At 45.6% G+C, this 27658-nt stretch overlaps 1 protein-coding gene across 4 annotated transcripts in view; it reads left to right on the top strand.

Moving 5' to 3' along the window:
- METTL11B (methyltransferase like 11B) overlaps positions 1 to 25930 on the top strand; it is a 49551-nt gene extending 23621 nt beyond the window's left edge. Inside the window, exons 5-10 of one of the 4 annotated variants that reach the window (XM_040565249.1) lie at positions 1053 to 1183; positions 2739 to 3087; positions 4089 to 4202; positions 13799 to 13931; positions 18696 to 18871; positions 21098 to 25930. The gene's annotated coding sequence lies outside the window, so the exon portion shown is untranslated. The remainder of the gene's footprint in view (positions 1 to 1052; positions 1184 to 2738; positions 3088 to 4088; positions 4203 to 13798; positions 13932 to 18695; positions 18872 to 21097) is intronic. The other 3 variants (XM_040565248.1, XM_040565250.1, XM_040565251.1) reach the window with 3 other exon arrangements.
- Positions 25931 to 27658: the final 1728 nt, after the last annotated feature.

Genomic DNA, 27658 nt, shown 5'->3' with positions numbered 1-27658 from the left:
CAAGACTTCCTGTTAGAGTCGCTGGGGAGAGATCAGCTCCTCCCAGAAAGCTTCTTCGCTCCTGCAATGGTTATTCCATATTTTCAACTTCAGAAGGAGCCTACAGGGCTGTTGTAGATTCAGACAAGTCACTCTGAGATGTTTAAGTGACATCAGATGAATTCCAGCTCAAGTGTAAATCCATGGACTCCACTGTGAGAGCAGTCACCAGTACATTCAAGTCTGCTTTCTCCCACAGATGCACAACTTAGATCTGCAGCCCCAGCAGTATAATCTTAAAAGCTTCTACTGAGAACCAAAGTGAAGGTTGTCTGAAATTTTCCCATCTAGATAACACACTAGTTTTATTTATGGATCAGTATGCGTATGCATTGCTAAATAAACAAGTGGCTTCTCCTAAAATCAGGTTACCATTGCTAAACTCTTAAAAATCCAGCCCATAAAATAAACAGACTCCAGGAGTTACCTGTGACTCTTGCCACTGCAGCAACTTCAAGGTAACAAGAAGTCAATAAACCCCCATCAACAAAATCCCCACTGGGATTTGGCAACTGAGACTCTGAAGCAGCAGTCATCAAGGGAGACTAAGTGATTCAGTAAAACATTAATGTTCCCAGAGGTACCATTTTGGGGCTGCCTTGGTTTGGTGAGAGGCAGCCCTAATTTGTTACCAAAGGCAAAACATAGGCATAGGCCATTGGAGAGGCTCCTGTTTGGATGGTATCTGTATAGTCACTCTGCTGTCAGACTTGCTCTCTGCCCTGGGGTTAGGCTATATATCCTCCCTACCTCTCTGGATGCCAAGGCGGAGGGGCCCTGAGCAAGCGAGCACTTTCTCACCCTCCACTATGTGTTTTTTTTTTCACTGCTCAGGTAGGATTCAGTCCCTGTCTTTCTGTTCTCTATCTTGCAGATCCCCAAAGTGGTGTCTGATACCACCTTCACTTTGCAACATGCAGTGATTACGATTGCAGTGGGCAGAGTACACCCTGCCTTTTCCCTAATGTAATTGAGATTAGTAATTAATTATCTCTTCTTCCGGAGTCTTTCAGTGCAGGCAGTTTTGTCCTGTGTCCCCCAGCAGACTTCATTCCCTACACAAAGGAGAGAAATACCATCTCACAAAAGATGTTTGAGCACATCATTGCTGTGATCTGAACCAGCCACGCAACATCCAAGACAGGTACACATATTGAACAAACAGATTTAGGAATCAGTGGACTCCTTTCCTTGGTTGCCTTCTCAGGCAGACAGGTCTCTTTATAGTCAGGATTATATGGCCTCCAGCATCTCATCATCAGAGCATTTTATAATAAGCAGTACATTAGTCCTTTCCACCACAGTCAGATAGGGAATAACTAGTTAGCTTCATTGTGTGTATGGGAACCCCAGAAAAGAGAGCTACATTCATCTCATTTTACTTAGCTGTTTAGTCCAACTGATTCTTACAGCTGCCTAGTAATCAGGGGAGCAAGGCCAGTACCTCTGCAAGGCACCTTCCAATGCTGGTGGACAAATCTGGCATTAGGAAGTTCCTGCTTCTGCTGACTACTGATTTGCCATACACAAAATAATGTTAATGAGCTGAATCTCACGTTGAGGGAAGGGAGACCTAAAGAGGTTTATACATTAGAGCAGAGAACAGAACCCAACTCTCCTTAGTCGCAGCCATGTGCTCATACCACTAAGCCATTTTCTCTCTTATTTATGTAAACTGAGGGAATTTTGGTTTCCAGCTTGGTAAACAAGGATTTAACTACTTCCTCTCTCCTCCCAAATAACTTTCCCTGAAATGAGCATGGTAAACACAACCCTCGTTCTCAAAAAGCCTTTCTGCTTGGTGTTATTTTTGTAACTGATTCTCTTCTGGAAAACAAACAACTCAAATTTCTGCTGAAAACAACCCAAGGGAACCTCTTCACAGTAACATTACAAGCAGTATCACACATACCCCCCTCCACTGGGTCGTGTGGCAGACAAATGGACACTCACCCATGGATGGGTTTATAATCCTATGACAAAGAAGCTCCAGGGCAGCTGGCAACATGCAGAGAATGTCACAGAGTACCTCACTCCCTTCCAGCATCATGCCCTACTTGTCACACCAGCAGACAGTGCAGCATGTAGCACCTGGCATCGGGAGCTAGAAAGAAACTGTGACCTTATGTTGGGCATGTGTGAGTTGCTAAGATGGTGGCTGGTGAGGAGAGAGATGTTTGGCATAGAAAGCAGGAGACTTGACAGGTTGGAGTATTTTCATCCTCAGTGCCCCCAAATGACTTTCAGATAATGACGTTTTAGGAAATTATAATCTTGCATTTGTCGTTTACACCTGTCAAGGCTTAACTGAATCGTGAAAGGTTAGAAAATTGTTCTTTCAAAATCAAAGTTCTCACATAACTAGAGGATGTAGAAGTGGGTCTAACCTGGCTTTGCAGATTGCATCCTTCCTCTCTGCCCCATAACAATGAGTGCACACAAATTCTCTGATGCCGTTCCTGTTACCTTCAGTCCATGGAATCACAGTGGCAGAAATCAAAGATCTAGACAGAGAAGTAAGGACACAACGTAATAGGTGAAAAACGTGGACTGTGCTAATCCTTTTGAATGGGGGATAGCAAGAAACTTGCTGCCTATCATGTAGTCTGGGAATTTGTGTTGGGAGTGTGCCTTCTAAATGCCTTTACACAAAATTAGGCCTAAAAGCACAAAGCAGTTTACAGCACTTTCATTCCTAGGTCTCAAAGGATTTGCAGTACAGAAAGGAGCGCATGGTAATCCTTACTGTAGAAGGGGAAGCAGTGGCCCAGAGCATTGTATCACTGAGTAGCCAAGTTGGGAACCACACCTGAATCAATTGTATTTTTGGTCAAAGCAGCCACTTCCCTGCAAGTACAACAGGTATGTTTTTCACAGGCTGGATATTGGTTTTCTTTGGCATGCCATTTGCTTTCTGTACACAAGGGAGCTGGGAATGACAGAACAAGCAGTCCTCAGCCAGGGCCTCACTGCTGCTGAGGCAGAGCAGGGTCTGCAAGGAGAGTGTCTCAGTACGGGAGGACAGAAGTTCCAGCCAGGACAGCTGAGGTGAAAATCCAGCACAAATCCATATGAGACACCCTTGCAGCTCAAGACATCCATCAGCTAATCCTCCCTTTGGCAATTTCCCCACTTACTCCTTCCATCAAAGGGACTTGAGTTACAACGGCTGCTGTCTTAATGAGTGAAGCTTTGAAGGAAGCTGGCTTCTCCAGGACAAAAATAAAGTACTTTGCACTCTCTGGATCACCTTGCCTCTTAGGAGAAAGAGGCATTTAACAAACTGTTGCTGAGCCTCAGGAGGGAGGCGGAAACCCAGAGAGCTGTGCACACAGACGAGATGGGGCTGAGAGAGGCAAAGTGCTTTGCCCCATGCCATAAAGTAATCCTGACCAGAACTGGGCACGGAATCTGCATGTCCCACCTTGCAGCTTTTTGGGGCAGATTGTGAAGCCAGGGCCCTGGCCATTCACTGTTGTTACAGGCCAAGTGGTGTTCTTTGGCAGAGGAGAGGTGTTAACTCTTGTTTCCTGGCCATGCTCCAATTTGGCTGACCATATTGTTGCTTTCTTAAATTCCTGCCCCACCCGACCAACCAGGTTTGACTGTGTGCTGATTCCTACAACCACTTGTTGCTGTTGGTTATGGACTGGCCCGTTTTTCACCCTGGAGCTCGCTGCATTGTCTTGTTTCAATGGTCTCAGGCTGTAAGTTTGTGAAAAAGCATATTTGCAAGATGGGTTTTTCTCCCCCTTTCTTTCTTTCCAACCTATGAAAGTGTGGCTGTCACAAAAGGTGGCAGAGCAAGGTGGTCTCATGCAGTTGCAGAGCTGTTGTGCTTAGAAAGGGTTTTCCAGTTTCTCAGTTCCTCTGGCTGCAGTTTCCCCTGTAACTATCGGAACAAACTGCCTGTGCTCCTCTAATCAAAGAAATGTGAAGTTAGCGAGAGGCCCCAAATACATTTCCTGGCAACAAGACAAAAGTAAGTCTACTGAGAAGTTTATGCAAAGAGAATATTTCTAGTATATACAGTTCTGTCTTGTACTCAGATGCCCATACCAAAGCAATTACTGTACGGGAGATGCTGACTGGCTGGAAGAACCTGTTCATTCTGGATCTGTAATGGAGCCTGTGAGGAGCTCAGCTTCCTGGTGTGGAAGAAGGTAAGTGTGTGTGAGGAAGGGAGGCTGGGACATGTTTATTTGGGAGGGTAACCTTTCTGGGCCAGGAGCCTACTTTTTAATTTATTTGGTGGTCCAGGGAAATTCGTCACATCACATTCTCCAGCTCCTATTTCCACTGAGGCAATTACATCACCCTGGAGTCTTAGCTAGAGAACAGGGACGCAGCTGTATAAAGTGCAGGCTGGCCGACTCATGATGGCAGCAATGCAGTTTGTCCCTAAGACAAACAAAGTTCCGCAGGAGAGGTAGAAGTCTGGGTCCAGCCAGAGAAATGCAGATCCAAGGCCAACGCTGAATTCTGAGCCAGCTCACGGATGTTTTTTTCCATGTCTGCTTTTACCCCACCCTTGAGCTCCTCACATCAGATCCAGAGACACACGTGGCCTCTGTGTCCCTGTACCCACGTGGGCTGCTGTTTCTGGGTTCCCAGGAGAAATGCCCAGGAAAGGTACTTGGACCTTCTGAGTAATAAATGGTCTGAGCAGCATTTTAATGGTCTGGAGTGGCAGGGCATCTCCTACTACTTGACAACACCGTATTTTGCAAAACAAGGGTGAAGAGTCAAGGCCTGCAGAAGTTGAGGCAAAGACTGGGACACAGGGTTGTGGCAAAGTAAAGTGCTGATAGCTGAGGAAGGTGGAAGTCCTAAAGCGTGAGGCTTCCACAGTAGAAAATCAGTGACTCTCCCACTCACATATTCGTTTTTGGTGTCATTCCATGCACTAGCATGAGTACAGGAGGAAGCTCGGTGTCTGCTGGGTCATAGCCCCTCTGCCTGGCTTTAGACTCTCAGCATTCAAAGTGACGTTAGGGTATTTACTCATGGAGTCTCACAGCACCTCTGAGAGGTGTCCAAGTACATTACCATTGTTTCACTCAGCAGCATAAAAGCCGAGAGGAGAATCGCTTTTCACAGCCAGACAGCTAGGCAGTGTCCGAGCCAGAAGACGACTGAGGACTGCCTGGTGCTCAATGCATTGTATTTTCCTCCAGACGCCACTGCCTCCTCCAGAGAATGCTGAGTCTGCTTCTGAACCCAGTGTCTCATGTTTCTAGTCCATCTTTACACCAAAATCTTAACACTAGTTTAAAACGGGCATAATTAACTTCGGGAAAATACATCTCTAAGCTCTTGTAGGCAGTGATTCTGTTTTCAAGAACTGAGCTATTCCTCCTGCAACACAATGGAACCACATTCTCAGAGAGTTAATAAATTCATGCGTGCTCTTTAAAAGAAGAAATCAGGATGATTTTTTGGACATTTTTAGGCAAAGGTTCTTTTTTCTTTTTCTTTTTTTCTTCTTTTTTTTTTCTTTTTTTTTATGAAGCCTCCTTGGTAACCAGTTAAAACAAATTCCTCCAGACTGTAAACTAGAGATAATGGAGTTCGCCTTTAATCTCGGTCTGCTGCAGATCAAGTTACCTCTTAGAAATTACTTATCCTGGCCAAGCAAATGAATTGGAATTGATGTTCTTAATTGTTTTCTAAATTGCTGTTCCCCACTCCCTTCCTCCCCTTCTCTCCACACAGCTGTTTTGCATCAGAGTCTAGTCTAATGGGTACTGTCACTCACACGAGGGGGTGAAGTCATGTGGTCATAAAAGAGAAAGATTGGGGGAAGAGAGGGAAATACCACCCAGTGCATTATCTGGCTGTGACACACACAAATTGAATAGAAATAATTCCTCCTAGGGGGCTAGTCCCAACAATGGACACAGTTCTGTCTTGGGCTAGAAAAATGTGGAGGCTCACTCTGTTCCCTGATACTCGTTTCTCCCTTACAGAGAAGGAAGATGATTAAAGTGCTAGTTTGGGACAGAGGAAACCTGGGTTGAAACTGCTGACTGCTGCAACCTCCTTTGTCTGTTTTTGTGCAAGTTGCTTTGTTTATGCCTTAACGCCTGCATTTGTAATGCATAAATAATGCAATTCTCCTCCTCTTTCCTCAGGGCAACAATGGTCTTTCATTATCTGTATCTTACAAAACAGCTTAACCTGCTCTCCACGTCCAAAAAAGTGCTTCAGCACTGCCAGTGTTTACATATATTAGTCTCCAGCCCCATGTGGAACTTGAGTTGCGGAGCCTTTGGGCTGTGGGAGCATCAGGCCAGGTCTTAACACCAGAATCCTGTCCCTCTGCATCCTCTTAAGAGGGGACAGATCTCAAGTCTCAAGCAGAAACCATCTCCCGAGGATATTTTGCTCCTATAAAAATCATTCCTGCACATGAAATGTATACAAACAAACAATTGCAGCAACGTCCGTGTCTTGCCACTATGTTCCCTCCCACCATATAAATGACCTATAAATCCGTTTTTACTGCCAGCAGTTCTCCAGAACTCAGCTGTTCCCTTTCAGACCCTGTACTTCCATGGACTGGCAACTGTTTTCTGCTCATCTGACCATTTAGAGTAAGCGAGAAGAGCAGAGGTTATCCTCTTCCTAACCTCGCCCAGAAGGTCCTTCTTGACAAACAACAGCCTATCACGTATTCTCATTACACTTCTGTGAGAGACCAGGGAAACAGAGAATTTGCTACCCACATAAAATCCTGAAGGGCTTTCTGGAAAAGCAGCAGACTCTTGGATACCTGTTAGTAATATCTGACAATACCATATAGAACTGAGTCCAAGAAAGAATGGGAGAAAAGAAGGGGTTTTATGCAAAATGAGTTAAAAGTCATGCTAACTGCTGGAAGTGGTGGGGAAAGCCAAAAATGTCATAAGCGGGGAGACTTTTCCCTCCTTTTCAGTAAGGAGAAAATGGCTTACCGCAGCACTGCATGCAACTGTCATGTCCCAGATCACTGTTGGCAGTAGCAAAATCATGTGCATTTATTCTGCAATCACCTATCCTGGGGGAGCTACACATTCAGCATTCTTCAAAACTGGAAAGAGACTAGCACTGGCCTGTCCTTACAGACATTCTGGTTAAGCATCCTTTTTTATTGGGAAGTGTTTGGCAAATAGTTTTGATGATTAATCTAAACCTCACAGTGCAAATACCCTTATCTTCCTGGATAAAGGAGAAGGAAAAGAAAATCTACCTCTGATAAACCTTAGTTATGTGACAGGGAGCTTATTCTGATGCAGTCACGGAGAAAGCGTTGTGAGAATCTAAAGGGAATGCATTTTGTTTTGCTTTGCTGTTTTGCAATTAGTCTTTCCTGTGACAGGTAGGGCTGAGAGCTGGTCAATGTCCTGGAAGGAAGAAAATTAGACATGCGGGTGTTGGGGGTTGTGTGAATGCGAATTAGGAGCACAACTTCCAAGTAATGTGAATCAGGTACTCCTGATTGTCTAAATTCAGGTTCTTTCAGCTAATAGTCAAGGCTCGAAGCTAGTTTTTGGAGATCTCTCACAAGTCAGCGTGCAAGATAGGAAATTTGTGGGTATGACGCATCCTGCCCATCACTGGCACTGTGTTAGAAGTCCTGTTGCCCCTGTCAGCAGCCACAGGAGTGGTCCCTTACCTGGTTCTGTCAATGTGGTCCAGAACAGCGAAGATTCAGTATTTCAGTGACTAAGTGTGATGATGGCTCAAAGGAGGATGACCTCTAGGAAGACATGGCTACAAAAAGGTCAAGGTAGGCAGTAGTGCTTTCACATGTGGGCACTATTTTTCAGTCTGGGAGGGAAAGCAGACAAAAAGAGATTACAGCAGTGCTCAGGAAGGAACTCTGACCTTACCACAGCTTCCTTGCTTCCTTTTATCACAGAAGGATTTTTTTAGCTGTCGGAGCTGCAAATTGAGTTCCTGCTCTTTTTGCTTCTTACCTGTTTACCAGTAAGGAAGAGTCTGCAACCAGCATTTTGCTGAAGAGGTGCCAGGAAGAAGGGAACCCAATGTGCTTTTTCTGTAGCTGTATGTGCTAATAGCAGGAAGGAGGGAAAATAATTTGTGTCAATGAAGCAAACAGATGTGACCTTAGATGGTGCTACCCTTGCTGACATTAGGTACTTGCTGACTCTCTGAATAGCCCCATTCAAATCAATGTAACTGCTCTTGGAGCAAGGTTCTGCTCCGTGTTAATGAAGATGTCAGAATATGGTCCACAGGGAATAAATGTGTTGAGCAAGAAGGGGCTCTTTTATAACCTCTTTCCTAGAACATGTTTGGAGGCCTGCATTTGCAGCTGGTTCCTATCTCAAAGCTGGGCCAAACTAAGCCCCCCTTACCATAAGATACAAGCGTGCCCAGACTTTTGGAAGTTCAGCTCTGGATCCAAACATTAGGTCTGATCCAAAGTTGATAGACTCCCGCTGACCTAAACAGGCTGCTGCTGACCTAAACAGTCACTTGGACCGAGCCTCTGTGACTTGGGCCAGTCCTGACACAAGGCAAAACACCATCCACCAAAACTGCCGGGCTGTCTGGGCCCGTGCTTGTAAGAATACAGCCGCTTTGCTTTTTCTTTTTTTCCTCTTGCTTTTTAAATTATTTTTAGGGAAGGGATTGGTCTCAAGGAGGCATAAACTCCCTTCTTTTCCATCCCTGATTGAGTATCAAACTCCTCCGCTGAGATTTCTCCATGGAGACATTGGGTTTTCCTGGCAGGCAGGGTTGCAAACTACTCAGCGGAATGTCTACAGCTCTGCAGCTCCGGAGGAGCCAGGAGGCTGGGCATCCCAGCCAAGGGAAATACTGCTCTCGTCCCAAGAACACTTTCATGGAGACTGAGGTGCATACTGGATTAGAAACGGCTAAGCTGGGTTCTTGGGGTTTTTTTGCTGGTTTCTTTTTCCCCTCGAAAATCTAAAGCATGGGGAAGAGAAATCGACAGACAAGAAATCTGGGGATCCTTATGGATGTTGCAAAATGTGGTTTGTTAATGGATCTTTTTACTTCTGGTACTTCTGGCTTGTTGAACACACACGCGCACATACACACATACAGAGAATAACTTGGCAAGCTCGTGTTTTCGTGGCACAGCACCAGGAAATGGGAGTTCCCCTCCCAACAGAGAAGATCAGGGCAATGAGGCAAAGGTGGGGAATCAGACCCAGCCTGAGTCTCAGCGGAGCGCTGGCCCGGACAACTCTTGCACAAATAATCTCCGGGAGCTCTGAACCCGTGCTTCATTGTGGACACAGACAGTGCTGTAGAAAAAACAGACTGAAATTGCTTCTCTTTCATGGCATCTGTAGTGTAAAAACAGTTTTCGTCCAAGACATTTGTGGTCGGAAAATCCTGACACCTCATAAATTATCTTAGAGGCGCAACAAAGCTTCAAAAAGATGAAACTCAATGCTGAGGTCAGCAGGAATTTTTTCGCATCTTCTGCAGTGGAGGAACGTTTTCAGTCTCAGGAAACCACCACAAAAAGAGGCAGTAAGAAGAGAGAATATTTCTTGGCATGAGAACCTCAACGCTCAGGGGAGTGCGGCGTCTTATATTATTTATTTTTGGCCACCTCTGTGTTCACACATCATCAGAATATGATCCAAGTGACCAGGAGCAGCTTGATAGTGAGGTGGCTGCTGTAGCTAGGTGACAATTCCACGTCCACCCAAACACTCAGGCTAATTGCTCCTGCATAGTGCTGGGGGCTACATGGGCTGAGAACCTCCCAGGATCAGCCTGACAACACCTTATAGGGAAGTTTGGTTTGGGATAGGGGCGAAGCACTGCATAACCACAGTAGGCTTCAGTGTGGGTTTGCAGAGAGCGTGGAACAGTGTTGCGAGGAATGGTTTATGGTCTCGATCAGCTCATTACCCACAAACAGACAGTTGGCATTTTGTAAAGCTGTTTCCCTATTCCTCTTGACTACAAATGCAAACCCACTGCTGGAGCTCTGGCTGTCCCGCTGCGGGAGGCTAAGCAGGCTGCTTAATCCCTCACACCTTCCCAGGGCTGTAGCTAGTCTGAACAAGGACAACTGCTGGGCAGTTTCCCTTGCTCTCCTCTCAGACATTTCCTCTTTGTTGTACAGACGACAGTTTCTTTCTCCCAGATGAGAAATGGGAAAAGGTTCTATGAAAAGAGGACCCCGAGGGGGATCTCACACACAGCCTTTTTTAACACAAGAACCTCTGCAGGTGCCCAGTCACGATCCTCTGCAGCACATTAAAGCCTCCATTGGTCAAAACAGAGGGAAACTGAAGTGATGCTTGAAAAGAGAACAGACCTGGTGTCCAGGATGACCTGTAGTTCCTGTGTTGTGGCATGTGGCAGGAAGGACCCAGCCAAAGCCAGTTAGTTTGGGAAGGAAAGGGGATGAGAAGTGGAAAAGATGTTTCTAAGAAGGCAGAGACAGAAATCATCTGTCCCGTAGCAGGCCCTGATGCTAATCCTAGCAGCCTGGGTAATTCCTGCCACCCCGAGCCATGCCTGGCCTCGCTCTGCAGTGCTGGTGGCAGGAGATGTGCCGTGCCCCACGTGTTGGAGCCGTGCCTGCAGCCCGGTGAGGGCTGCCTGGGAAAGGCAATGGGCAGGATGCGGCAGCCAGCTCCCCTGCAGGCTCCCAGCGCAAGGCAGGTGCTGCTTCTAAAGCCAGTTCTGCGGGGCCAATCCCCCCTGGGACAGGCAGTGGGTTTTAGGGTTGCTATTTATTCTCTTCACTGAGTAATCACCAGAATGGCTCCATTTTAATTTGTAGCATTGCCTGTTGCTTTTATGCGTCTCTCTTTGGAGAGCGAAGTTACAGGGTAAGATATGAGCTGCTTTCTGTTTCTGTGGGTGGACAAAACTTTCAGGTTTGAAACCATTCTCCGTGCGTTCAGCCCTCTGAGTCCCTAGCAGGATCTGACCTCCCTGCCCACTTAGTAAATCAAGGGCTTCTAAGGCATGTAGAACTGATTTTACGGCAGCAAGATGCATTTCACTAGATTTATGTTATTAAACTGGAGGGGGGGAAGCCTCATTTTATTTGGGGCAGTCCTTGAGTTTTACAGGCTTGTTTGAGTAAGTAATTATTTTGGTAATGCTGGGGCCTCCTTTATTGAATCGTAAATGCATCCTGAACAGCTCTCGGAATAACAAGCAGACCTTTCCCTGAAAGTCTATGGATTGTCCTGATTAGCAAATGTGAACATTAGTAGTTTACTCTCCGATTAGCTTTGCTGCTGAGGGCTGCCTTGGTTCACTTCTCTGGGGCTACTCACAAGATTAAGCATGTATGTAAATGTTTGCAGGATCAGTGCCACAAACGAAAAAAATAATAATAATAAAAAACAACCCAAAAGCCCTTTCTTTGGAAACATCCTCTCTGACCATGTTAGGGAAAAGGATCAGATAATTGGGATCTTTATGATGCTTATTATAAAAAATGTTCTGGAACTAGTTCAAGCACCAATCAGAAACCACATTGTTCCACTAAATCACTTTCAGATGCCATTTCAGATACAGAATACAATTACTCCTAGTTTAAAAATATAAATGTTCCCTTCATAAAACACACACACACACACACACACACAACTATTTTAATTTATTTTATTTTTATCTGTCTTGGCTGGAGTTCAGGCCTTCCACAGATGATCTATCAAGAGATTTTGTGCCATTTCTTTCTGCTCGGTGTTGTGCAGAGCCCGCTGCGTGGTGCAGATGAGATCTGTGACATGGACATCAGAACTTTACATACAAAAGAGCTCTTGCACAAGCCAGGGGGCTGGAGGCCCAGGCTTGGATGTGTATGTGCTTAAGAAATCAGCTCAAAGCAAAACCTGGAACAGAGATTCTGCCCGCATGTTGCATTAAAAAGCCACCCGAGATGCCTGGAGGGGTTCCTGGCCTGTCTTTTTTTTTTTTTTTTTTGTTATTGGACAGTTATGGGTTTTGGGAAGCAAGCTCCTTTCCCTGTGTGGTGGCTGCTGCCCATGTGCTCTCCTTGTTGTTAGGAGGGAGAACGTGGAGGCCATCTGTGAGCTCAAGCTGTGAGCCTGGCCCTGGTGGTAAGTGGGGGACCCACTGCCTCCGTGCTGTTTATGTGCGAGCACACGCTGAGGTGCAGGCAAACGGGGAGGTGTGAAAGAGCCCGAGGGGGAAAAAACTGTTACAACGGGGACTGGATGGGCCGGGCACCCTGCAGTCTGCAAAGCCCAGCAAAGCTCGGCATGGCACGAGCCTGCCACCCATGCACAGCCCCTGGTTAAGACACTTGGTGTTGGGAGATGCTTGCAATCTCCTTCTGGCCAAGTCAACGCAAGGACCGGCATCTCTGGAGGGTTTCTCAGCCCCTCTGTAAGGAGGGAGTGAGCATCTCTGCAGAGAGGTATGGAGGGAGCCCGGGATAACTCAACAGCTAGTGCCAGGGTGGGTGGTAAGCTGCCTGGAAAGGGTCCCAGTCTGCCCACGCTGCGGAGAGGCTCGGGGCGAGTTCCTGAGCCTTGTGCTTTCACCACGTCACTGCTGGGCTGCACTGGGGACATTTCTACCTCGCTGGAGCGCCTTGCTGCCTCCGGGTCAGGACTGTCTGGGACATTTCTAATGGAAAGCTTTCCTCATCGTCAGGAAATCGTCCTTCGTCATTGCTGAAATCCTTCTCAAAGTGGTTCTGTTTTGGTGAGCTGCTGCCCAGCCCCAGCCACGAGCCTGCGGGAGCGCAGCCTGCTCCCCTGCCAGCCGGCTGCCTCGTTGTGCAGGGCTTGGGGCCCCTGTGCTGCCTTCAGTCCAGCTGTGGGACGGGAAGCCCACAGACACCCTGAGCGTTGCTCCAGAATCCCTACAAACCCCCCCAGAGATGCCAGACCCCCAACAACCTGGCATGAAGCCCTGGGAACCTGGGATCAAAACAGGGATAACGAGGATTAGATTTCTACCCCAAGGCTAGGGATGCTTGAGGATGCTGCCATCTTTCAGATGCTCCACGGGCCGTCCTTTTTTTCTTTTTCTGGGGTGAGCAGAGGGATTTCTCAGAGTCGGGGCAATGTGAGAATCCTGAGGGCTGCATTTTGGAAAAATTTGTATGGAAACATTTTCATGTTTTCCAAAACAAAAGATGCTAAAGGGTTTGTTACTAAGGGAAAATTCCTGCACTAGTTTTGCAAAGGCTGGGATTTCTGCGTTTTCTTAGTGTAGCTAATGCCTTCTTTAGGAGGGCTATAGTCCTGACATTGAGAGGAGTGACCTTTGAACTCAGTGGTAGCCTAAATATGAACGAAATCCCAGCCCCAAATAAAGCAGTGGACTCCCAGTGACTTGCCCCAGCAGCGTTGGTGAGACCAGGAGCTTGGGCACGGTGTTAGCTGGCGTTGCTTGGGCCTCGTGGTGGAGTAAGGGATCTTCTCTGAACCAAACTTTTGGCTGGATGGGCAAAAGCTACTTTGCTCCTCTGTCTCAGATTGCTGGGAAGCAAAATTTGAATGGAGAACAAAGCCACTTCTGAAGAATAAATGTTTAGGCTGATGTAGGAATTGAAGAAACATTTTATAGCAGTCTGAAAGGGATTTTCAGAAGCACAGGCTGTTCTTCATACCGCCAGTGACTGATTTTGCAGTGGGAGCAGAGTCAGGCTGATGCAAGGTGACTGTGGAAATTTGACCCTCAGTGCTGAGGATTTTTAGCGTTTCTGGCCAGAAAACTGGAGCTCTTGCTGAGATGTGATTATTTCTGTAATGTTTCGTTATTACAGGACAGTCATAGAGTCTCGTTCAAAGGCCAGGACCCCCCTGTGCTTTGCCACGTCCCTAAAGAATGTCCCAGAGATTTCCAATCCAACTGGCCAATACTCTACCCAAGTCAAGAATGGCTCACGATCCCCTTCAGTGAGTATTTTTAATTATTACGTACTAGTGTCATTAATCACTTTGGTTTTCAGCAACGTGGTCATGGCCTTTGCTGCAACGTGCTGATTTCTATTTAAAAGGGAGGTTGATGACAAATACTTCACAACCTTTGCATTACAATGTGCTTCTTATCTCAGGGATAAAAGTTTGCTTTGCGAACAGGAAACATTTTTCACTGATGAGATGGGGAAGTGTTGCAGGTCTTGATGTTGCTAATTGTAGATTCACTGTCAGGTTTGGGGCTTATGATGAGGCAGTAGTCATTGGTGGTGTGTAATTTTTCAAACCTCTCATGTTTTCTGTTCTTCAAGGTTATATTCCTAGTCCTTCTGATTATGGAAACATTTCTAGCACAAGACAACTGTATCCGAAAGCCTAAAGAAACCTAGAACACGAGTGAAAGTGTGTCACATTTCTTGTTCTTTTCTCTCTTTTCCTTTCTTCTCTTCCTTTTCATGCCTGCCTCCTGACTTTTTAATACTGAGGCTTGGCAGCATAGAAAACTACAATGGGAGGAGAGCCAAGATTGTTTGTGCAGTCAGGTTTAAGCTGCAATATCAAAAGCGCAGCTCCTGCCTTGGATCCAAATATCATCAGAATCTGGTTTCCATTCAGCCTGGTGATTGGTTCTGAGCTCTGCACAACAAAGCTTAATTCACCTATACGGAGGTGTGGAAAACCAAGTGTCAGTAGTTATTAGCAGCAGCGGGACAAGTGCCATGTTTATAGGTATGCATCTCTTCTGGGGCTCACTCCTCATTCCATGATATTGCTGAAAATGCCAAAGGAAGCAGAAGCAGCAGGAGCAGAGGTAATGGGCTCAGGATGGTGCCAGAATGCCACGGGTGAGTTTCCTTGCAAGCTGCCCATGGAGAGGGCCCGTCAGCATGCATGAACAGAGCCATATTTCATTTGCACATAAGAACCCAGGATTGTCCTGGGAGGCTGTGTAAGAAATGGAGCTCCATGGTTGGTGCTAAACCAATAACAAATACTGTGTTGCCTCCTACCAAGAGATCAGAGCACATGGGGGTGCCTGCAGCAGAGGGAAGCTGGGACAAGCACAGAACAGCAAGGATGTTTGTTAGTTCTTCATTGTATCTCTTACCAAGCGTAACTAATCTCACCACTGTCAGTAGGGATTGTGACCATGGAATGAACCCGGCTCTGGGACCTAGTGGACATTTTTCATCGGAAAATTTTTAAACAAGACGTATTTTTCATGCAAACATTAAAAAGTACCTGTTTTGAATATTTTTTGGAGAAAAGAGAAGAAAACCCAGTCTTTCACAAAATGAAACATTTGTATAATGCCAGAAAGCTCTGTTCCTACAGTTTTTGAGTGTTCTGAAGTTTCATATTTTCCAATATGAAATGTATTTGGTTATATTTTTTGAATGTTTCAGAAAATAAGTGTCCAAATGAAATACATGAGTGTTCATGTATCAATATAGTACGACTGACTATATTTTCAATGAATTACCTTATCTCCAATATAAAATGTTTTTACCCACATTGGAACAGCAAAGGAATTCAAAATCATGGAAAAGTTCATGAGCTGAAGAGAAAGAAGGCCAACAATGAAGAGAAACACAAGGAAAAGACCTTAGCAAGGAAACAGGGGTTCAATGAAGAACCACCAAGGTTAAAAATGGAGAAAAAGCAGAATGAAGCAGCTTGCAGGGTAGGTTCACAGGTATGGAGAAGTCCTGCACAGGAGGAGGACCCTGGATTATCCATGGGGCTTGACCCAAGCTCAACAGGCTGTGCAGGAATAGTGATGGAAAGGAGGATTTGGATGCATTGAATACTGCATTGCTTTGTTTGGATCTACCTATAAGGCTTATGCAACTTACTGAGAACTTACTGTAAAAAATAACAATGCTAAAAAACTTTGCAAAGCCCTCGTGTCACGGGCTCTGACCGTCAGGTGTCCCTGAAGAGATGAGCCCTAACTTAGAGCTCCTGTAAGGCTGCAGAGTGGAGATGTGTGCTTTGATTACAAGGGCGCACAGGGCAGAGAAGCCTGGAGGTCTGGTTTCCATGGGGTGGTGGCAGAGTGCCTGGGTTCAGGATGTGCAGAGAAGGCCACCAAAGGCAGCAGCACTGCAGGCTCAGGAAACTTAAAGAACACTGCTTCTGTGCACCGCTGGGAGCCTGAAGATATCCAGAAGAGGGGCAGAGCCTGGCTAGCAGCACAACTACTTTCTCCATGGCCAAAAAGCAAAGCAGGGCTGACAGAGGAGGAGGATGAAGATGGCAGTGCCTTACTCCCAGCACCATTCTGGCTGGCAGGCAAACCTGTCCCCAAGGGCAAATCGTGCAGAGCCAGCTGCAGCCATCCCCCTTCTGCAAAACATGCACACAGCATGGGGGCTCGGAGGCTTTCAGGGGCCTTCAAAACCACCTCTTGGGTGTGCTCCAACCGAGTGAACACTCCAAGGACACCACCAAGGTCCCCTGCCTCTCAGGCTGCACAAGCTAAAGTGATAAAAATTGAAACAAACAAACAAAAAACAACAAAACAAAGACAGAGAAAAGAGGGAAAAGATGCTGTGAGGCCCAAAGGGCTACGGATGTGGGTACTGCTGGGCTTAATTGACTTCTTCCTTGCTCTGCGAGGAGGAAAGCTGCTGGGACAGCATTGCTGTCTTTCGGATTGTTACTGATTTATATATTTTTTAATATATTTTTTTCTCCAAAGCAAACAGGCGGGTGACGTAAAGCAAATGGAACTGCGGTTCTCAAGCCGGGAGACTCGGAGATGATCCCAGGCTGCAAAATCCAGATCTGGATTTTGAGCTCCCTGCAGCACAAGGCCTTGCAGATCTTCAGCTGGTTTAGGTCTGCTGCCTGAAAGAGGGGGCAAGCTGCCAACTTCAGAGTCAAATTCAGGTTTGAATTCTGAAACCAACCTCCCTCACCCAAAGTTCAGGGTCACTCACGGAGGCTCGGAAGGGGAAGCACCGATTCCAGCCCTTCTCCTCTAACAAGGTTTGGTCTTACCGTAACAATTCATCTGAGCCCCTAATGAGGAAAGCCGTCTTCTTTGTGATGACAGTTAAATATGCGCTCGTTCTTCAATCAAAGGTTTGTATTATAGTAAGTTTAGATTATTTCTGTACTGTGGGAGTACTCTGAATTCACAAACTGCAAGTTATTCTGGTTTGGAACATGTGGAGAACTTCTGAAGACCGCGGAATTAAAGCAGGTAGGTGTCCTGTCACAACCTGTGACCTTGTTTCCATTATCAGCCTTGAGTCCACACCCACTGATTTGTTCAACAGGGCTCTGAGGTGCCGGAAACATCTGTGCATGAAACGTAAAACAAAGGCCTTAAACTCTGATACTCACCGCAAATCTGTGATTGCTCCTTGCTTTGAAATTCTCCCCACTGGGGAGAATTAGTCATGGGCTGATTGGATTATCCATCAGATGGTTGGAGAGGAATCATAGAATGACTTGGGCTGGAAGGGACCTTAAAGGCCATCTAGTTCCAACCTCCTGCCATGGGCAGGGGTGCCACCCACCAGACTAGGTTGCCCAAAGCCCCATCCAACCTGGTCTTGAACATCTCCAGGGATGGGGCATCCACAGCTTCTCTGGGCAACCTGTTCCAGTGCCTCACCACCTTCTGAGTGAAGAATTTCCTCCTAAAATCTAATCTAAATCTCCCCTCTTTTATTTTAAGACCATTCCCCATTGTCCTGTCATTATCTGCTGAGCAAAAAGTTTCTCTCCATCAGTCAGGTGAGAACATCATTATGATTTAATTGATATTTCAAGCAAATCAGTGGAGTCAATTAAAAGTGAATTCTGAGAGCACGTATGCATTGTGGGGCATGTTAGCCACAAAAGAGTTCACTTCAAGCTCTTAAGCCAGGAAAAAGCATGACAAGTCAGTCATGCCTCCTCATCCTGCTAGCTTTCCCGGGCAAGAAGTTGAAGGGCAGTTCAGGGAGATGGAGCTGGCACACACAGAGTAACCCCAAAGTCTGCGATTGACTCATGATGGTGAAAGAGGAGTAAAGGGAGTGCAGTTACTGGATATGAAATAGGGTCCATGAAGCTTGCAGGGATTGCAGACACTAAGATTTTCTGCAACATTTATTGGAACAGACAGACTGAGAGCGCTATGGGATAAAGGATCCCAAATCAAACAGCCTAATTGGTCTCAAATGGAGTGACTAAGGAACTCTCTCCCTTCCAAAATGGGTCAAATTGCATTTTAGAAGGGGATCTCTGAAATTTGAGTGGGAGGCCTGGATAGAAAAACGAATGGATGAACACATAATTGACATGGATTCCATTATGGCTAATACCGATGTCAGAGCCGCCACCGAATATGTCCTGCAAATCCTGTCTGGGGGAATTCCCTTTAGAGATGTGACCCAGGTGAAGCAAACTATTTGCCATGAGCCTGTGAGGAACTGAGACTTTAATTGCAAACATATGGCCGGGTAACTTTCCAGCAAGTGAAAAGTGGGGGATAGAGACCTGCTCTGAAACAGATGATCCAGAAGAGCTTTCACTATCTCTGATCCTCATTGTCCTGAAAACGGAATGGCTTTCTGTGCTCTTGTATCATTTTATGCTGACCAGAAGACTTTAAAATAAGGAAAGATATTGTCAAAATATAACGTTAGCACGAAGAGCCCAGTGATTTTAGGAAGAATGAGGATCATAGTTCCCTATGAATTTATTTTAAGATGGTTTATCCCTTGTTTGTTTGTTTGTTTAAAGGCAGAGGTCTGAGCTTCAGCCTGCTCGTGTCCTGGAGAAGACATAAGGTGGCTTGTGTCATGAACAGATCTGCCTGGGGTCAATTTCAGTCTGAGAAGATGTCTTGAAGGACAGGATCATCACCCACTTGTGAGGGGGACCAGTGTGGCTGCTTAAATTGTCTATTCTAGTGTTTGGTAAGCGCACAGCAGAAAGGAGGGCTTGGGTACCAGCTCCTGGATGTGATTGCTGAGGTAAAGACCAAAGGCAAGGGCCTGAGTTTCAAGGCAGCTCCCAAGTGAAGTGGGGAAAGTGCCCTGCAGAGGCTTCTCATAGCTTTTTCACACCATTTTCACAGCAGTCTGATTCCAGCTCTCAGTTGTACTGTATCAGGGCTGGTCTCTACAACTGAGAGCTAGACGCCAAAGAGGGGGAAAAAGCTGCAAGGCTTTTAGGTGCTCTTGGGGCCGTGACAATTCCAGCCCCTTGTTTCATCTTGCCTATTATTACCTCATCTAACTCTCCTGAAGGTTGATGGAGGATTTTCCATGAATTGCAGAATACCTTGAATACTAGGAAGTCAGTGTGCATTTGTACTTGTCTCTGGGACCTGGAAGCATGTCCTTATGTGTAATGAGGGGTGGATAACTCTTGTCCTGGGTGGCTGGGAAAGAGTGAAAGGAAATATGGGCTAGCTAGACCAGGAGTGGTGAGCTCAAGGGATTTTTGTTAGGTTGCACAGTAGCTTCTAGGTACTGGTGTGGGAGAAGCAGCTTCTCAGTGTTGGTAATGGCTGTACTTGTGGTGGAGAAGGGATTTCCCCTTCCTTGAGCTTGCATCCAGGTAAGGCAGGCAGCACATCAGATGTCAGCTGGGTGGTTGGCTTTTGGAAGAGAAGCAGATATGAGTTTGAACAAACGTGAGAACCTGTTGAGTGCTGCTTTTGTGTCCATAGCTACACTCGTCCATGTGACTTAACTAATAAGGTTTGAAGAGGCAAAGATTGTAAGGAACTTACAGCCTAATTGCTGCTTTGTGATGATGTTTAGCAGTTCACACAGGCCAAAGCACCAGTTTTGGTCAGGATTATTTCTTTAAGAGCAGTGTCTGGGACATCTGTGGCAAAGGCTCTGGTTATACTGAATAGTCCTGAGAATGAAACCAAGAAAAGTTGGGTCTGCAAAAACTGAGGCATGTAGCAGTAAATATTCCCTAAACCAGTGACCACATGTCTGAAAAATGATATTTATGCAAAATGGGAAGGGAAGTTTCATAACAACACTCTTTCATAAAATAACAACAGTGATGTATGCACCCATGTACACGCACGTTCTTTCCAGATAAGATCAAATATCCAACACTCCAAAGATGAAACATTTTTCTATTTATTTTTCTCCTTCTGACTTTGAAATATATTTTTCCTGGGCAGAAATGCTGCAGAGAATTCTTTCAGCTACTGCTGGGAGTGATCTCTCTCCCTTGCCTGTAACAATGCATGTACACCAGGCCATTGCAGCCTGTAACTTCTCTTGCATATCCCAGTCCTCCAGCCATTCAAGTCCTGCTCTCTTTGTTCCATGCATCACCTTCCAGGACTCTGAAATACATTTCCTCTAGATGTTCTGTTGGTGGTGATTTTAGCAGATAAGATAGCAGTAGGTATGGGAGTGGAGCCATCAGAGCAACAGTGGGAACTGTTGGAAGGGATGAGATGCAGAAAGGAGAGAGAAAATGAGGTAAAAAGGTAGAAATGGAAGGAAGGAGATGAGGGAAGTGAAAGGTAGAGATGGAAGAGAAAGAAAAGATAGAAAAAGCAAGGATCCCAGAGGACAGATTCTTCCTCTGAACCATGTTATATACCGCATAAATTACAGTAAATTGAAATATTGTTAATCTATAAAGGCTGTATTGTTCTCTTTTTCTCTTGGCCAACTACTACTGACGTAAGCAGGAACTCTGCTCTGGGCTGAAGAAGTCTAGAGCCTAGCAAGCAAGCCTGGCACCCAGACTGGGGCTGGAAGTGGGATTTGGCCTCTGCTACAGAAAGACTTTGAGGATTCAGACTTAGAGGAACCCAGGGAATGTGAGGCTGCTGGGCAAGCTTCAGATAGGAGCATTTAGTCAGTGTTTCTTCTACAAAACCCAATAAAAATACATCTTTAAATCTTTTCCAGGAAGATGTCAGAACTCTTCTGCAGAGTTAAGATGCCCAACACAGAGACCAGCTTAGTCATTACAGAATAAGACAGAGGGGTCTAAGTCCTGCTAGAAGTCCATATATCCTGCAAGTCTGCTAGGTGCTGCTGACTCCATGATGTGTATAAATGTACGTGTGTATATGTATATATGTATGTAGGTATCACTGCTTATAAGCGCATGCAGTGATCTGTTTTCTCCCAATAATTCAGTAATTCTGCCTTCAGCTTTGCAGACTCCAGGATTCTGGCCAGCTGGAGCAGCGGAGGCTGCCAAGTCCCTCAGGTTGATGGAGCCAGCAGGCTGCTCCACCTGACTGTCTGGAAGCATTCTTTTGCTCTCTTGGGAGGTTCCCAGCGCGTCTCCATTTCCTCTGAAAGAAGGTTCACCCAGGATTGCCAGCATCTATATCAGGTCTTCTTTCCATGGGTGCTGAGGCTGCAAAACCCAGAGCCCCATGGCCCTTCTTTGCACTGTTTTAGCCATCTTCCAGCTGCACAAGGCCTGAAAATTTCAAAAAAATAGCTAAGTAGGCAGATGAAAAGACACAGGCTCCTGGCTAGTGCTATAGCTGCAATATAGGGATAGAGAGGATGATCTCAGGAATTCTTTGTATCTCACAGCCTGATGAGAACAGTAACAACCCATGGTTTTCTGCTTTTCTAAATGAGGAGAGCCTCTTTGTCAACAACTGAGAAGATCCTGAAGAATACAGGTTGTGCAAGGAGGTAACAAGGGGACAGCTGAAGTTTATGTTGTTGTTAAGTTTATATGCTAATCTCAGGAATGATATGCTGAAAATGTAAATCCTTTGCAAATGCTTATGAATCTCTGGTATTTGGGTGCTCTGCAGCAGAGATGCAAAAACACAAAAAAGTTTTTACCAGTTGATCTCACCATGTGGCTCTCATCTAGTGCTCTGTTCTGTCTGATTCTTGCCTGGGATGGTGTTCAAAGCAAGTGGGATTTTCAGAAGTGATCCGTATAGGGGAGAGTAAGAAAATTCCTCTTTTCCCCTTCTGCCCCATCTAAACAGCTTGCTCTAACTGCACCTCCCTTTCTGAGTGCCCTTCCCAAGTACAAATGAAAGTTGTTTCTACACAACACTTTGAAACAGAGATAAGGACTTGCACATCAACAATGCTGATAGTTCTGTTATCTATCTGTAGTCATGCCCTGCTGTTGTGCTGCCTAATGGGTAGTGTGTTCCCTTCCTATGTTTCAGTCTTGTTTTAGACCTCCAAGTCCTATCCTACGTGTGTACACAGCAGTGAGGTACAGCCCCAGAAGTGGAGAGGAGAGCAGAGAAAGGAGGTGGAAAAAAGTGCCAGAAACAGGCCTAGGAAGTTCAGGGAATGCATGAGCAATACCGTTAGTGTGTGCTTCTGAAATGGGGTGAAATGTATAATATGTAGCAAAAAGCAGCTTTGCTGGTTCTGGCTGACTTGCACAGTAGGTCTCTTTTATCCGCTTTTAATGTGTGAGATGTTCACCCTGCTGAGGAACTTCGTCACTTTTTGTTCAGCTCAGTGGAGCTTTTCACACATAGAAAAGACATGCAATTCCATGCGCTTTCTCTCTTCCTTAATGCAGAGGTTCCCAAACCATGGTGAAGATCCCTGACAGCCTTCTTTATGTCTTTTGGAGCCTTTACACTTTTATTGTTCAGCTTTGAATAGAGAGTCTTTGAGAAGAGTTAGTTCTCCAGACTAGCTACAAACTTTTATAGCTTTACCAACCATAATGGGTCAAGGGCGAGGAGTCCTGTTTTGGCCAAGAAGGTGCTGATTTCAAATCAGAATCTCATTATTTTCTCTTTGATTTTTGAAAAACAAGGAGTTCTGCTGAAGAGCTGCATGTAAAAAGGAGCTGAGGATTAACGAAGAAGCAAAGAGGAGGTCTTTTTTTGCTTACGTGGAAAGGAAGAAAAAATGAAGCAGCTGCTTGTGGAAACATGGAAGGTCTCCAGTATAATGAATAACAAGAATAATTTCAGCTATATTTTCAGAGATCGGAACAGTGTTTATATGCAAATATTATCTCAGAAGGTAGTGGAAAAATCAGTTTTCCTAACATTGGCTGGAAAACAGAATTTGCAGTTCTGGAAGACTTACGATTTCTATAGGAACCAAATGAGATGAAGTAGAAAGACTTAACAGAGGTGATTAAAAAGAGCTTATTTTGTACTGAAAGCAAGCTTTCTACCTGAAGGACATTAATTACATAGGGAGCAAATGGCTTTCTAGCGAGTTTAAAGGTGTCAGCTGCCTTCAGGGGTTAAGCCACAACAAAACTATGCCAGTATCTGCCCCTTAGTAACTCTGTGTAAGAAAGCCTTAGAGAGCTGAGCTAGAGAGCAGAGCACTGTCTTGGAGGAACCGTAGATGATGCGTCTGATCTGGTGTAAATCAAGCTTACCCTACCTGAATTTTGGGGTCCTGTTAATACTGGAATGCACACAAAAGAAACCTTACTTCATAAATCAAGAAAGAGCCTTCACTATTTTCCCTTGTTTTGAACAAAGGTGGTGTGGGCAGAACACTTCAACCACACTGTCTGATGTTTGGGAATTTAAACAATAGAAAGAATTAAGGATGTTATCTTGCATTAAGGATTTGCCTAATTTTGTGTTTTGTTTTGGTTATTTTAGCAATAATAAGGTTGTGGTTACTGTACTCACCTTCCCAAAAAACAGAGCCATCACAAACAAGCAAGCTCCTTCCTCTGCAGGGCTATTTCCGTTTTATTTTATTTTATTAGTGAGCTAAAGAAAAGCTTTGATCTACTCTTCTGCTTGATATCTAATGAGGCGTTTTCATCAAACTCTGCTCCTGATTGAACTCATGTTAATCTCAGCAAGATTCACATAGACAGATGTTCTTGTGTTTCTGGGCAGTGGCATGGGATCTTGTAATTCCACCTTGCTGGTACGAGCTCCGTGGACACCACTGCAGGGACAGAGACCTTTCTGTAGAAAATTCATTGCAGGTTTGGAGCGTAAGAGCAAGTACATTTAGCCTGAAGCACAATTAATTAATGCATGATTAAATCTTACTTATGTGTGTTGGTCCTTCTCCCACTGAAGCTGATGGCAAATCTCCCATGGAGTTCAGCAAAGTGGGATGGAATCTATACAGAAATTGTTTTTCCCAGAACAACTTTGCAATAACCAGTGGGTTTGCAAACTCCTCACTCTGACACATTGAAACAATTTAGGACTTTCATTCCATTTTGCTTTAATTGGACTTACGCTGCATCTAAGTCTTCCTAAGTGGGTTGCTCTGCCTAAAATATGTGCAGGCATGTTTGCACTCTCTGAGGGAACGTGGTGGTTAAACTAGAAGGCGAGGTTATGTTAGCAAGGATATTTTCTTTTTATACTGCTTCCAAAGGCAACCCTGTTTTGGGCTCACCACTCTGGCTTGACCGCTCTGTGCCTCTCCATCCCAAATCATGCTGGGATTTGATGATAAAGCACATCCTCTTTCCAGGAGCCAAGCCAACCCCTACATCCTAACTCACTGGTGTTCTGGTACCTTAGGCACTTTGTGGTCAGAAGGCAGACTGCAAACGTGGGTATTAGCCGTGGTGATGCTGGAATGTCCAAACCCTCTGTAGGAAGAGAAGTTTCTTATAGAGCTGTTGTTGCCCAGTTGATTGTCAGTTCCTTTGTTTTTATGTTTCTCAGACTGTGTCAGCCGAGATAGCTCTTAGCTGGATCCCAGCACTTACACGGCCTGATTTGGTTCACATATTCCGTAAAAGTTTTCCATCTCTAACCAAGGAATTTCAGATCAGGGTAAAAATGTGAGTAAATCAGAGCTGGCATCTGTCCCAGACATATCAATTCCCTTAATTCCCTTTTTCCTGTGGCTTTGGGACAATCAAAATAGGGAATGTTTCCATTGCTATACCTTTATGAAAGTACAATATGTGAATGCTATATCCTGAGTGCATCTAGTGTGTTTCCTTACTTTGGTCGTTACCAACTGCACAGCTTTCTCTGGCAATTATGTGAAACGGAGCACTGCAATAGAGTAAATCTTTTGGCAGGGCTTGGCTCCAGGGAAGATCAAAACCTCCAACGTGACAGTTAATGAAACAAGGAGAAAGAAGAGGGAAACTATCAGTCCCAGCCAGCCAACACTAACAGAGTCCGAAGGCAGCTGGCGGTGCCAAGGTGTCTGCTTGCAAGGTTGGGAGAGAGTTGGGGGGGCTGTACAGAGGGCTGCACCAAGGCAGGTTTTGTTCCACTTCAGGTGACTGAGGAGCAGTGGAGACAAGTCATCCTGTCCAAGGATGGTTGGGTGCAGGTGTTGATTGCATACTGTCTTTTTTTTAAGAGACAGAACAAACCGGCATTATTCTGCATCCCTTGGGCAATGGTACTTTGTCCTGGAGCTGACCTGGCTGGAGTACACGGGAGCATGGCATGGATCCAGGGATATAGTCTGAGTGCACAGGTATTGCAAGGACAGCACGAAGCGAGCAACACAGAGCACCTGGAGAGACGACCAGTGCCCTTCAGTGGGCAGCCTAAAGGAGTTAAAGACAAAATGTGGCAGTCTGCTGCACCACCAGCCATAAAGCGGAGCAGAGAGCAAGGGCCTCCTGTAACGAGCCTTTTTATCTCTATAGCAATGTTTTGCAGGCTGTGATCCATGGGCCTTCGGTGGTCCATAAAACATCCAGTGGTGGCTCATGAAACAATAGTGAACCCTCTCTTCTCCCCTCCAGTGGCCACAGAAACAAGCACACAAGTTAAATGGGAGAAAATAAAAGCTACTATAGATTAACTTTCAAATTGTAGTCTTTTGTTTATTTGAATTACTATGTTAAAAATATACAAGTTGGTCTTTGGATTTTTTTTTTCTGAAAAAAGGTTAATCCTTGGACTTGAGAAGATTAAGAAATGTGGCTCTGAGGGTGCTATTTTTGGAGCCAATTACAACAGCATTGAAATGTTGAAAGATTCCTTTTGTTTGTTGAAAGATTAGGCTGAAGCCCTTCAGTCTATAAAAGAATAATAAACCCTAGTGGGATAAAATCCTTCACTGCAGTGAGGATACAAAAGAGTGGTATGTGGCCTGGACAGAGGCACAGGGCTGGCAGAGCCGGCACTGATAATTTCTGGAGTTATCTGTGCCCAAAAAAGAAAGTCTGTGGGCTTTTGCCTTATTCAAGTTGTATAATCTCACCCTCTCCCTCCTGCCATCATATAGAGCCGCGCAGGTTTGTGCGAAGCACTGCCATCTGATTTGTCAGCCTTTGCAAAACAACACATAGTTACACGGTGTGCCCAGTCCCTGGTAGTATCCTTCGGTCTTGGATAATCTGCTCTGAAATGAGTCTCGTTAGCATCGAAGGATTGGCACGGTCATGTCTCGTGAAATCTTGGAGCAAAAGCTAGCTCGAACTGACCTTTTTTTCTTTGCCAGCATTGTCATCTGGGACGTTTCTGTTTTGAGGACCAGGCAGTGTACATCTTGCACTGTGCAGTGTTTGCTTTTCAGAGTATCCCATTTTGCAGAGTAGTTTCTGGGTTGCTTGTAAACTACCTTGGGGTTCACTGGTGACGAAGATTACTCGGCTGTGTCTTGCCTCTGATTTTCTGCAAATTATCTGTGCGTACAGCTTACTGGAGGGCATGGCTGAGCTGAAGACGCTTCAAGGAAAGTTATGTTTGAAGAGACACAAGCGGTCCAAGGCGCAGAGGCTGCATGAGAAGATAAAGCTGCGGGGAAACAACCAGGCATGCCTTCGTTTTGTTTGCTTGCAGCAATGGCAGTTCAGCAGTGGGAACGACAAAAAGCACCTGGGTGCAGGGGTAGGAGTGTGTGTGATTTATAAGCCGTGGGTAACAACGGCGTCCTTGGGTTATGGGCTGAGTCCCTACAGTCACAGGGAGCAATAACTTCATGGCCGATGGGTCGCTGTAGGTGCTGTTCTCAGGCACCCACCCGAGGCTGGTGGGCAGCAGGGGGTCGTGTCCAACAGCCCCAACCCACCTGGTGCTTTTGGAATTTTTGCCCAGCTCTTTCTCTCCCGAGCCGTGTCCCGATCCTGCTGCCCCAGCCCCTTCTCATGGGGTGCTGTGTTACCTGTCACACTGGGGCATGAGCGAAGCATTAACAGAGCCTGATAAAAATCACATGGCACCTTTCCCCGTTGTCTTAGCCAAGTTTCAGCGTGATTAATCACACTGTGCCTGCCTAAATCTCCCCTCGTTCACCACGATTTTAATTCCTTTCATTTCTTTTCTGGCCGGTATGTTATGTTGAGCAGTGCTGTTCTCATCTGTTGAATGCCTCAATTTCACCCCAGAAAGTTACCCGTCTCCGTAGCAAATGAGGTGATTCCCCTGTGTCTCTTATTTCTTCCCAGGACCGTGGTGAGGATTAATCAGCAAACTTTTGCAAAGCACTTTATGATCCTCTGATTAAAGGGTTTATACAAGGGTGAAATGTAGCCCCTAATACACCTTGTGCCGGGGACCAGAAGGTCAGACCGCAGCTGTACGCGCCTTTTGGGCTGTAAACGGGTACAATGTGTCATGAGCACAAAAAGGGGAAGCTGCCTTCATTCCCCAGCCATGACCCAAGCCAAAATTATCTCACATGTCCTTGGCATCAAGGCTTGGTGCAGCACACTGCCAGGGATGAATCTTGGGATGGGTGATGGACAGCTGGTGCCTGAGGCACATTTAGGTCTTAGGAAAGCAGGTTGTGGGGTGGAAGGAGATTGGCCTAACATACCTAATCCTCACCCACTGAATTTGGTGAAGTTTT

The sequence above is a fragment of the Cygnus olor genome, chromosome 8, assembly GCF_009769625.2.
Source record: "Cygnus olor isolate bCygOlo1 chromosome 8, bCygOlo1.pri.v2, whole genome shotgun sequence".
Taxonomy (NCBI): Eukaryota; Metazoa; Chordata; class Aves; order Anseriformes; family Anatidae; genus Cygnus; species Cygnus olor.
This window is presented reverse-complemented; position numbering and strand designations above follow the sequence as displayed.